The sequence below is a fragment of the Crinia signifera genome, chromosome 4 (genome assembly GCF_055691185.1).
Source record: "Crinia signifera chromosome 4, ASM5569118v1, whole genome shotgun sequence".
NCBI classification, from domain to species: Eukaryota; Metazoa; Chordata; class Amphibia; order Anura; family Myobatrachidae; genus Crinia; species Crinia signifera.
In genome coordinates this window covers 154,397,821-154,409,727 of record NC_139220.1, presented here as the reverse complement: position 1 = coordinate 154,409,727, position 11,907 = coordinate 154,397,821, and positions in this window count along the sequence as shown.

The window sequence follows — 11,907 nt, the reverse complement described above, 5'->3', positions numbered from 1 at the left end:
TTGATTTAAGTGGCTAGAGAGCTTTCATCTGTGCAGTTCTTTAATGAAGGAAAAATAATGACGGGGAGGAGAAGGGTACCTAAAATGATATACTGTGTATAAGGAACACTTCTGTGGTATAATGTGTAGAAGCTGCTCTACTGTGGGCTAAAATGTATGGGTGCCGGATGACTGCCCGACATTGGAATATTGACTTATTAAATGCCTGACAGTCTGGATCCCAACTGACAGGGGCTATTCTCCCTTGTAGGGGTCCATGTTCTCTCCCACTCTTTCTCCTCTTTACCCCACTCTCTCCTCTCTCTCTACATCCTCTGTCTATTTCCTCTATCCCTCTGTCTGCCTCCCTTCTCTCTCCCCCCCTCTCCATCTCTCTAACCCCATGCCTCTATCTCTCCATATCTCTCCTCTTTCTCTTCCTCTTTTCCTCACTTTTACTCCCTCTCTTTCCCTTTCTCCTACTCTTGCCCTATCTAGCCCCAACCTCACTCTCTTCACCTTTCTCCTATTTATGTTCCTTTCCCCCCACTATCTCTCCTACTCTCTACACCTCTCTCTATCTCTCTCTCTCTCTCTCTCTCCTATGCTTCTTCCTCTTTTTCTCTCTTTATCCCTCTGTCCCACTCCCTTCTTCTCCCCAACTTTAACCCTTGGGCACTTCATCTTGCTTTATACTCTCTTTCTCTCTCTCTCTCTCTCTCTCTCTCTCTTACTGACACTGTCTTTTTCTCCATGGCAAAATTTACCTTCCTGACTTTGTCTCTCTTTCCCTAACACTCTCTCTTATTACCTCTCTCCCTGACATTGTCTCTCCCCAAACTCTTCTTCCTTTCTCTGACACTGTCTCTCTCATTCTCACTCAATTTCCCCTCTCCCGTCCTCCCTCTTTCTCTCTCTCTCTCTCCAACTCTCTCACCATCTCTCTCACCCTCTCTCTCATATGGACATTCTCTCTTGCTTTATTCATTTTCTAACCATGACACTGTCTCTCCCACACGGAAACTGTCCATCTCTCTGTCTACCTGATGCTGCCTCTCTCTAGCCCTGGTGCTCCCTCTTTCTCTACCCTCCCTGGACTATTTCACTCTCTCTACCATTCTTTATCACTTCTCTTTCTCTCTGTCTCCCTTCACATCCTCTTTGTCTTTCAATCCACTAACTGTCTCTCTCTCTCTCTCTTGCTCCGCTTAGGGGCATGCTATTGACAATGTGGGGGGACTTTTACGATTTGGAACTTCTAGTTATACCCTTGGCTGCTCTGTTACTAAACTTTACTAGCTAGCTCACTGCAGCCTTTGGCCAATATTGGTGAAAAGTTAAAAAATAATATTGTGAGGTGGTCAAAATTTATTGGAAATAACAGTAAATTACTTTTTTTGATGAACAAATAATTTCCAAGATTAAGTGTTTTTTAGCTGTTTCTATCATTTAAAAAAACACATCTCTAAATATTTAGATTTTGGGGGCTTTTACTGTACAGTATGACCTGCAAAGATAATAAAAAGGCATGAAGATTTCTGCAACCTCATAAAGTTGATAATAAAAATAAAGCAAATACAGACCATTGATCAGCAGTTTGACATTAAGTGAAGATGGGGCAACCATGATGCATTTATTTTTTATGGCAGTTTACTGTCTTGCTCCATCAATACCCCTGTGGTCTTCATCATGCAAGGGTGATACTTAACTGAAAAATTACATTTTCAGACCATAATACCTAACTGTATTCCAAAATATGATACAAATATTTCTAATTATGTAAAGTGTTTAGGCATCATAGCATTTTTATTAATTGAATCCCTACAGTACAGTATGTGCTACATCTGCAAATTGCCCTCATGGCATTTAGCCACTATTTGAATATTAAAGTGCTTTACAGTTCAAGGTTCAATGAGTAAAAGCAAAACATTTAAATAAAGTTGTGCAGTCCTTTTAGTTTTATTTAGAAAAAAATTGCAGTGTTGTGCATTTGTACATTTAAAGTATAATATACTTTTTGTTGACACTGAACTTATTTATGTTGCTGTGGCAAGTGTCGTATAATTAGCTAATGCATGTACAATACTCACTTAACATAACATTTCATATAACATTGTTAATTAAGTGTCCAGGTCATTGGAAATTCTAAACAATATTTAAAACTCCAAACTAAGAAAAATTACTAAGAGAACTATGAAAAGTATTGTCTGATAAGATGTACTAATTCTTTGTCATTTCTTTTGGTCAATTTTACTTTAAACATAAAACGCAATGATCTATACATACTGTACAGTTTATAATGTCTTCACATGACTAGGTTTGCTAGAAGAAAAGGAGTACAATTTTTAGATTGCATACTGTCCCTCCCTCGTGATGTTAGTGCAATTTGCAAAAGTGCATAATTGTTGTGTACGATCAGTCGCAAAAGACCAGATGGTGTCAAAAATAATTTTGATAATATATATTGACCCCCTAATTGCTCTTAGGGGAACTCATTTGAAGATAGAAACATCTAGAGTGTGCTACCAGTGGACAAAAGAATCACAAATTTATAATATGTATATATGTATTTATAATAAATATGCTGTTGTGGGTGTTCCAATGCACTTATGTCCTCCTTTAATACCTTTATTTATTTGTATTGCTTCAAGCGTATTATTTCTATACACTAATTCACTAATGGTTGTGTTTTTTTTTATATTTCGCAAACATTTTTTATATAAATCAATAAATTACAATTTGTATATAATCCCTTTAGTTGTACCACACCATGATAAACTTTGAACATGTGATAAAAAAATCAGGGACACTACTGTAGAAGAAGTGCAACTGAATGAAGGGGATGTATTTAATTTCAATGAAGATGTTGATGATGAGTATGTTAATGTGAATTAGCCACCTGGCCAAAAACCTACCTCATGCGTGAAATTATTTTTGCCCAAATCCAACCAAAGTTAGTAGAGGTAGGGTTGTTAAACATCTTAGCCCATACTCCCTGTTACACTATTTGCAGCAAGTTCATGTAAGTTATCAAAATCTGAAAAATCCTGTAGAATAATAAGAAGCAATTCAGTATTTGCTAGCACCAATTTAAAACAGTATATGCAGGGGTACATTTTTTAAGATGGGAGAGGTATTGAAAATGGGATATTGCCCATAGCAACCAATCAGATTCTACTTCTTATTTATTTAGCACCTTATAGAAGATAATATATATAATCTGATTGATTGCTATGGGCTCAACTTCAATAGAACTCCCATCTTAGTAAATGTTCCCACATCCTCAATGATCGTAGGTAGCACTTCCCCAACAATAAATGAATCAGTTTAAACCCTTGTCAGGAATCCTTGGCTATTAACTGTACTTTTTCAGGACCTTTTTCTTTTCAACGATTGTCATGATTTTAAATGTTTTTAATTAATTACATTAATCAGTTGGTTTTGATTAAGTGATCAATTTGAATCAAATAATCAATCAATAAATCAATAATTAACCGGCCTACCAGTGCATACTACACCTCAATTTCCCTGTACTTTCCTGAGGACTCTTCATTTGAAAACACTCTTTCTATGTGCTTGTATTGTTTATTAAACAGCCATCCACTCAGTCACTGCTATGCCACAACTGCTGTGTGTTTGTGCCACTGTTCTGTTGCTCAATTTAACAAGCAAACCTTTGGCCTGTATTGATGAACATTGATGAATTGTGAGCTGTAAGTTGGTCAAAATTGACTGCCTCTTACAATTTACATATTCTTCACCTTCTTTATACAAAAGATCCTAGATATTGGAGCGGAACGGACAGTCTAATGGTTACCATTACTGCCTCACAACACTGAGGTAATGGGTTTGATTCCAATCATGGCCCTAACAGTGCGGAGATTGAATGTTCTCCCCATGCTTGCATGGGTTTACTCCAGGTACTCCAGTTTCCTACCACAATCCAAAAATATACTGGTAGGCTTCCAAAACAATTAACCCAACAGTGGATGTGTGTGTGTGTGTGTGTACATGTGGTAGGGAATATAGATTATAAGCTCCACTGGGGCAGGGACTGATGTGAATGTTCAAATATTCTCTTAAGCGCTGCAGAGTATGTGTGCACAATATAAGAAACTGTTAATTAATAAAATAATAAATAATAGAGTTCAGTATCTCTGTTATGTAGTGATAAGCACAGTTGATATCAAGTATATAGAGGTAGAGATAAACCTTTAATTTCCTTACGTGAAATGAGCAGAAAGATTATTTTTTTGTTTTTTCTGGTAATGCTGGATCCAATCTCCCTAGTCAACAGTAGTACAATATATGAGTAAAAAGTTTATATTTGGTTTATATCTTGTGTCAAAAGCCCAAATCGAGAAAGTGTGTACGGCGGTACAATCGTTTTCTTGCGACTGTTTGGACGGGAGTACATCGGACGTCGCAAGTAAAATTGCACAGGTGTGCATGCGCGTATCGGCTTTTGTTTGTGGACGGTCCGACGCGTCTACGGTCGGTCGAACGGTCGCAAGAAAACAGGGATTGTATAGATGTGTATCCAGCTTAAGGAAAGAAAAAGATCCAATGTTTCCTTTCCATTAAAATACTGTACTTTTTTTAAGCATCTTAGCCAAATTGTTGAACTGAGCAAGTCAGTTCTGTAACCATATATACAGTAGCCTTTAGTTATTGCTTTCACAAATATGTATATTGGTGTGATTTTGAAAGTGTAGTCATTAGTGTATAAATATTGCGAAGACATATCATAAAACATAGCTACATTAGGATGCTGTGTAACTGCCCTGCAGCTCTCTTTTTGTATTGTAAGTGCTCAATAACTTTCAAACCATGTAAGTAAATGTGTTCAACTGCCATCTGGTAAATGACTTTCGAAATTAGTTGGAGGTTAATTCTCTGCTTCATTGGTCCCCAAAAGTAGTCAAACTATAAAAGATTTTGATTGCATTTTAAAGTACTTTGTCCTGTTGAAAATTAAAGGGGCATTTCAATACTGGCCTTTGGTCTTACAATTATTGAACATATCAATGTAAAGTAATGAACACATTTAATGTTTCCATGTTTAACCAACCTTTCCATGACATGAGGGAATTTTATGGCACCATTGGAATCATTGCATTATGAAATGATACAGACAGATGTATTTGTATCAAAATAAGTGAAGTATTTGCATCAAACATAATTTTCGATATAATTATATTAATGAGTTACATTTTCTTTACATGTTTTCTTCAACACCTTTCCACCTCCTTTAAAAAAAGTTTATTGCACCAATTAACAGTTGTATTTAGTTACTTAAAGCAACAGTGGTGATTAAAATGTAACTGTAAAGTAATTTATTGGATATCCCCAAGGGGTAGTAGTACCAGATGTCTGTATTAAATAGCCATTGAAGCAGATTTCAAATTAACATCGTTAGTTAATAAGCACAAAATACTGTACACATGTCCTGCTAATGACTGAATTTAATGTTTTATTTCGTATCTTGTATACTATTGAATAATTTAGTATAATATGTTTATCATTGTACAGTATGCTGTTTATATTTAGTGTTGAACCTCAATAAGGGGAATATTGTATTACATTTGGTAGAATTAAATATACACTATGAAATTAATAATTCCTAAAAAGTGTTTGCAGGAATAAATTCCAAAAATAGTGATTCGGTTCTAGGAAATGCAGCACTGTGAAATGTGGCAAACTGTGAGATCAATTGTCTGTGTTTAAAATAAAGAATGCTATGTTAGCAGATTTATAAATACGCATTCCTATTTGGTAAACCCTTATAAAGAAATGTTCTATTAATATTTTGATGCTGTTATTTTTTAAATCTTTTTCTACAGGCATAGCACCTGTTGGTTTGCAACATTAAGACTTGTGTCAATGTTTAATTATAAAAAAATATATATATACTGGAATATATATATTTATGGAAATATTTAATAAATACAATTTACAAATAAGAAAATATCAATTATAGGCAAATACTGTGTAGTCAGTAGAAATCGGATGGTCTTGTAGATGTGCAGCGTGTTAACTGAAGGTATTTATAAAGTTGCAATACAGGTTCTGAGATGGTTTCTCTCTCAAGATTGGACCTGGAGCATATTGTTAACTACTGACAAGCTAGAAGAATCTGATAGCTATGTAATCATATGCAGACATTAGGGATCCTAAGGGTCTGTCACATTTTCATAATAGTAGGTAGGTATTGGGATAGTCACAGAAAACAAAAATGTTAAGTGGGTAGATAAAAGGGCTTTACTATAATCTACTTCTAAATTGTAGAGAAGCAATTGACAGAGGCAGTCTCAATAGCTTTTAAGGAGTAGACAATACATGTGGAACTAGTCAAAAAAATTGTACAGTGTGTATGCACCTTTAGTCTTTGAAACATGCATTTGGCCACAAGATTGGTGTTTTATCAGGCTGCCCATGGAAGTGGAAGTGGTAGGCCAATGGAGGAAGAAAAGTATGCCTGTGACTGGTGAAGAAACACATTGCTTCGTTTTGACTGTCCAGTCGTAGGCAGGATGCAGATTTGCTGATGTGCAAGAGGTACAGTTGCAGTCAAATGTGACTGGGATGGAATAAACTACACTTGTGGCTCCAAAGGCCTAGATTATGGTCATTTAGAGACATAACTACCTGCCGAGTTAAGCAACAGACAGATTATATAGATATAGCTAAAAAAAGCAACCTGACAGCCGAATCAGCTCAGCCATTTTTGCAAACAGGCCACTGCAAATTTACTGGCTAGAAGGCAGATGGACTCAGAATAAGCCATCTGCTCACTGGACCTGAGGAACTATGGTAGGTGTGAAAATGAATGTACTGTATAACTTACAGTATCTGTCAAAAACATAGCATTGCTTTGTGCAGAAGTGACAGGATTACTAGTAGAATTTCTCAGTTTTCAAATATTTAGTTTATTTATTTAAGTTATGGTTAGGTCAACATTGACAAAGGTCAACACAAGCAATAAGTTGACATGACATGAAAATGATTGACACAGAAATAGGTCAACACAATTTTTTCACCTTTTTTGTGTCTACAGTATGTTGATATCTTTCAACATGGACCCAAATTAGGGTAGTGCATACCCTCACATGGCTTGCTTCACTCGTCATGCTTTGGGCACTTTACCTTTCTCAACAGTACTTCATGCAAATCGTAAACTATGACAAAAGTTCTCAGAAAGAAAAATAATCGTGTAAAACTAATGTTGACCTTTTTTGTGTCGACTATTGCCATGTCAGCCTATTGCTTGTGTTGACTTATTATTTATTATTAATTTATTATCAGTTTCTTATATAGTGCATACATATCCACTATTTGAACATTTACATCAGTTCTGCCCCAGTGGAGCTTACAATCTATATTCCCTACCACATGTATATGCACACAGACATTCTAGGGTTAATTTTGTTGGGAGCCAATTAACCTATCAGTATATTTTGGGATTGTGGGAGGAAACCGGAGTACCTGGAGGAAACCCACGCAAGTACGGGGAGAATATACAAACTCTGCACAGTTAGCGCCATGGTGGGAATCAAACCCATGACCTCAGTGCTGTGAGGCAGTAATGCTAACCATTACACCATCCATACTTGACCTATTGTCAATGTTGACCTTGACGAACAGGTCATTATTTTGCCCTTCAACCAATAGTGGGGGACCTATTGACTGTCGACCTGACAACCAGAACCAGCGGCAAAGTGACATGGAAAAGGTGACTGGATCTACTTGCAGTAGGAAAGAAAGAGATTGCTCTCACAATATGGTGCCTGTACCAAAAAACATTTACCAAAAAACCATGAACAAAGATTTGCTTACAGTAATGAAAGTTCAATCAGGTACTTGGTTTTATTGAAGAATATTCAGTTTTCCATAATCCGGCTGTCAATTTCATTTGAATCTCCATTAATGGGATACCGAAAAGGGAAGCACAGATAGCACTACTGGTGCATTACCTTTTAAACAAGAATAAATGTATTTTGCAATTGCACTCACAATTTGGTTATACAATTTAGCCTATCTACCATTTAGGTGGTACTGAAGACTTCTTAATGCATATCAAACCTTGACAGGTTCTTCAGCAGAAATCTGACTTCTGCTGAAGAACCTGTCAATGTTCGAAATGTGTTAAGACACTGTAGTATTCCTCTTGACCAGCTTGCTAAATCACTGTACCGGGACTTACCTTTGGATTCTGGAAAAGACTTTCCTAAAAATGTTGGCTGACTGCCTCCACTGTGGTGTGCTCAGTGCGCTGAACAAAGCAGGTCCCGGAGCGCAGGCTTATTCAACCCAGGACGCCAGTGACCAATTAAAATACTGCACTGGCTAATTGAGGCAATCAGAATTTGCGTACCGGCAGCCAATCAGAGTGGCTGCCAGTATGCAAGCTATGATTGGCATTTTAAATGGCCGCCGGCATCCTCAGTTAAAGAAGCCCGTGCTCCGGGACATCCGGGCTGCAGCTCAGCAGAAGAGGAGATGGGGCAGCAGAAGCTGGGTTGTAGTAAGCCAAGTGAGGAGGGGGGGGGGGCAAACTGGAAATGAGTCCTGGGCCCCAAAATTCATGGTGGCAGCCCTGGCTGCCCATACATTTTCCTCTTGCTTTTTCATTTATTCCCAATTTTTTGCTTTATACCCGAGTTTATACCTCGATTGCATTCTGTACCTAAACTGTTGACCACTATTTTCTTTCTGACTTTGTGGCCAGTAAATATCCCTTATAAACCTAATTGTGTCCACATCCTACTTGGTAAGCTGCATCACCATGCTTAAATCAAGCAGAGGTCTATTTCCTACCATTTTATACTGTTCATTATAGAGGTAGCCTTCTCTACTAGAGAACAGCTTCTACCCATTAGTGAGCACTGACTCATATTTTCCAGATTTTTTTGACCTGTGCCAGAAGGTGGCAAACAAGGTACTATAGTCTTTATTCCAATGAAGCTACAGAGCTAAAGTCCTGAAATATACAGTACAGAATATTGTTGAATGGATTGATTCTCTCGTTTTAGGCACAAAATGGCAGAGGCTGCAGAAACAATTGGGCAGGCTTGTCAAAAAGTTTTTTTTTTTTTTTACATTCATTCAGAAAAATCACACTATTATATATCAAATTATTGTTTTTTTCCTACTGTATAATGGAGTAGCTTAGGCCAAGGACTGACCAGACAACAGGTAGATGATATAAGCTACATTTGGGCTTTCCTTAGGAAAGTTGGAAGCCTGTATTTCAAATTGTTTTGACAAGTTTTGGGGTAAAAATACATTGTTTGCTCTCAGTAACCATCCTTGAACACTACACTGTGTATTGGGGGTTCCTAGTGCTATATCTAGGTGCAGGGTGAGGCATCAGGACTATAGACTAAGCAGTGCTATTTTTCAGCAGGAACTAGTAGGAACTCAGTTCCTGAACCTCTAATTAAATAAGACATCATCAGTCACTGAAAATGTACTTTTCATAAGATAAGTTTTATTTTAAAGTCACCTCTGAGTGCCTTTGTTTCTAAATAAAATATATACATCTCTCTCTCTCTCTCTCTCTCTCTCTCTCTCTCTCTCTCTCTATTACGTATATATATATATATATATATATATATATATATATATATATATATATATATATATATATATATATAAAATACTTTTTTTTTTATTTAATTGATCGACCACCAGACCTGCAGTTCCTGGACCTTTATTTTTTTTTTATAGAATTTGACCTTCCATTTTAAGGACTTTAAAGACATTACAATTTTGTTTTATGTGGTGTTTTTATATGTGGTCCAAGTTTGTCATTTGTATATGATGATTTTGTATTTATTTAGTCCAATTACATAGATCACCTCAATATATAGTATGCTTTTTGTCCTAGTATTGCTTTTGTTTTTTACATAATTTTAATAAACTTACAATGTAACTATATAAAATGGTGTCAGGCTGTAATTGAATTAGATAAGCCCAAGGTATGCACTATGATATATTTACATATTGGCTGACGTTCATAAGCTTAGCAGAAGCTTGATCGCTAATCTTGTAACCCACCAATTCCTAAACTCCCTGCTTGAGGTCAGATATATAATTAAAATTGAGTAATGTACTAATTAAGTTACTTGTGCTCAAGCATGGGAGTTTGAGAAACTGCAATGTAACTAGTGTGTATGTGTATATGTCCATGTGATAGAGGATAGGTTCTCAAACATGGTCTCTTGGACCTCAAACAGTTAATTTTTTCTATGTCTTACTGAATAACAAATTTTAATTAGCTCCACCTGTGGATCTTTTTAAAAGTACAGAAGGAGCCATTTTTATTCATCCCGATGTCGTGCCATATTTTCCTGTCTTCCTTCGCCGTTCGATGACAATTGGACACACTTGTGTGTGAGATTCATGGCAATGAGACATGAGAGTGTGTGAGACTCTTGCGCATCCCATCTCGGTGAATGGTGCACCAAGACTGGAAGATATAGCATGCTGTCGGGATGAATGAAAACGATTTCATCTGTATCAGTAATGAATACATCTGTGCTCCTACTAGGTGACCTGGAAAATGCAAAGCCTGAATTTGAAAACCACTGTTATAGTGGTATAGATTACAACCTCCACTTGCAATGGGACTGATATGAACTACTGTAATATTCCCTGTAAAGCTCTGCTTAATATATGTCCAACACTGTTTATAAAGCAATATTCATACTTTAAAATACTTAAAATACATAATTTTATCTTTTAGCCTTCTGACTTTATGAATTGTTCTGTTTATCCTAAGTTCTGCCTCACAATACTACTTTTCAGTGGTCACAGTTAGAACAGCATGACTTGATCTGTTCTCCACTGTTAGAGAAGTCTAAGGGGCTACACATGTGGTGATTTTAGGCTGTTTTCTAAGCGATGTAGACAGATCGCTTAGAAAAAAGCCTAAAATTGCCCCATGTGTATGGGGATTAACCCATATTAAGCATGGATTGCTCCATCTCTACAGCCCATAGTGATGGCGATCTTTAGCACATGCAGTCAAGATCTTAGTAGTTTACCTGCATTTGCATAAAGAAGCATTGGTTAGCACAGATCACTCAGCACACATCATTATGTGTGTATGGGCTATCTAGCAAGTGATGTGTGCTGAGCGAACTGCCTAGCCTAGATAGCACATCGCTAAGCATAACTCACCCAGTGTGTATCCGGCTTAACTTTTAGTGCAAATAAATTTCTGTAATCTGTTAGCGTATTCACATTTTCAAGATATTGTAAAATAAAAGTAAGATACTGAAGGCATTCTTTTCTTGAGTAATGTAGCATGGTTTCACCATGATGTACTAGTTGCTATGTACATTTTATATTTCTCCACTCACTTTTCAGAGAAATGTGGATATCTGCACTACTTCCATTTTTCTTGTTCTACCTATGACTGTATAATAATGTTGCTGTTAAATAGATGTGTATGATTTTATTTTACTTCATACCTTAATATTGGTAATTGTATCCTAATCATTGTGTCACATTATAAATAGCGGTATATGTAAAGGTAACAATATCAGTACAAGAAAATGTAAATGTCACCCTGACATCTCTCTTGGAATGTATCCATTTAGTTTCAATTTGGATGCAAACAAACAACTGTCAGAGAACAGATGCATTGAGGCTAAGCTAATAACAGCAAGCTTCATTTATGCAAATGAAAAAGAAAAAGAGATTTGTTCTGCGATTTTTCATTTCACACCTGAATGAGAAGCGCAGAATAAAGCCCCATAACAGATGCTCTTTTTAGATAATGTCATGCTGTAATGTTTGCGAATTACGTGTGTCAACTAGTTAAATCAATGCCATGTATGTTTAACTGGTGTTTAGTAAATTACTTCCAATCTGTGTAAGTCATAGAAAAGGACTAAAAGGAATAATTAGATTTTGCAGTTA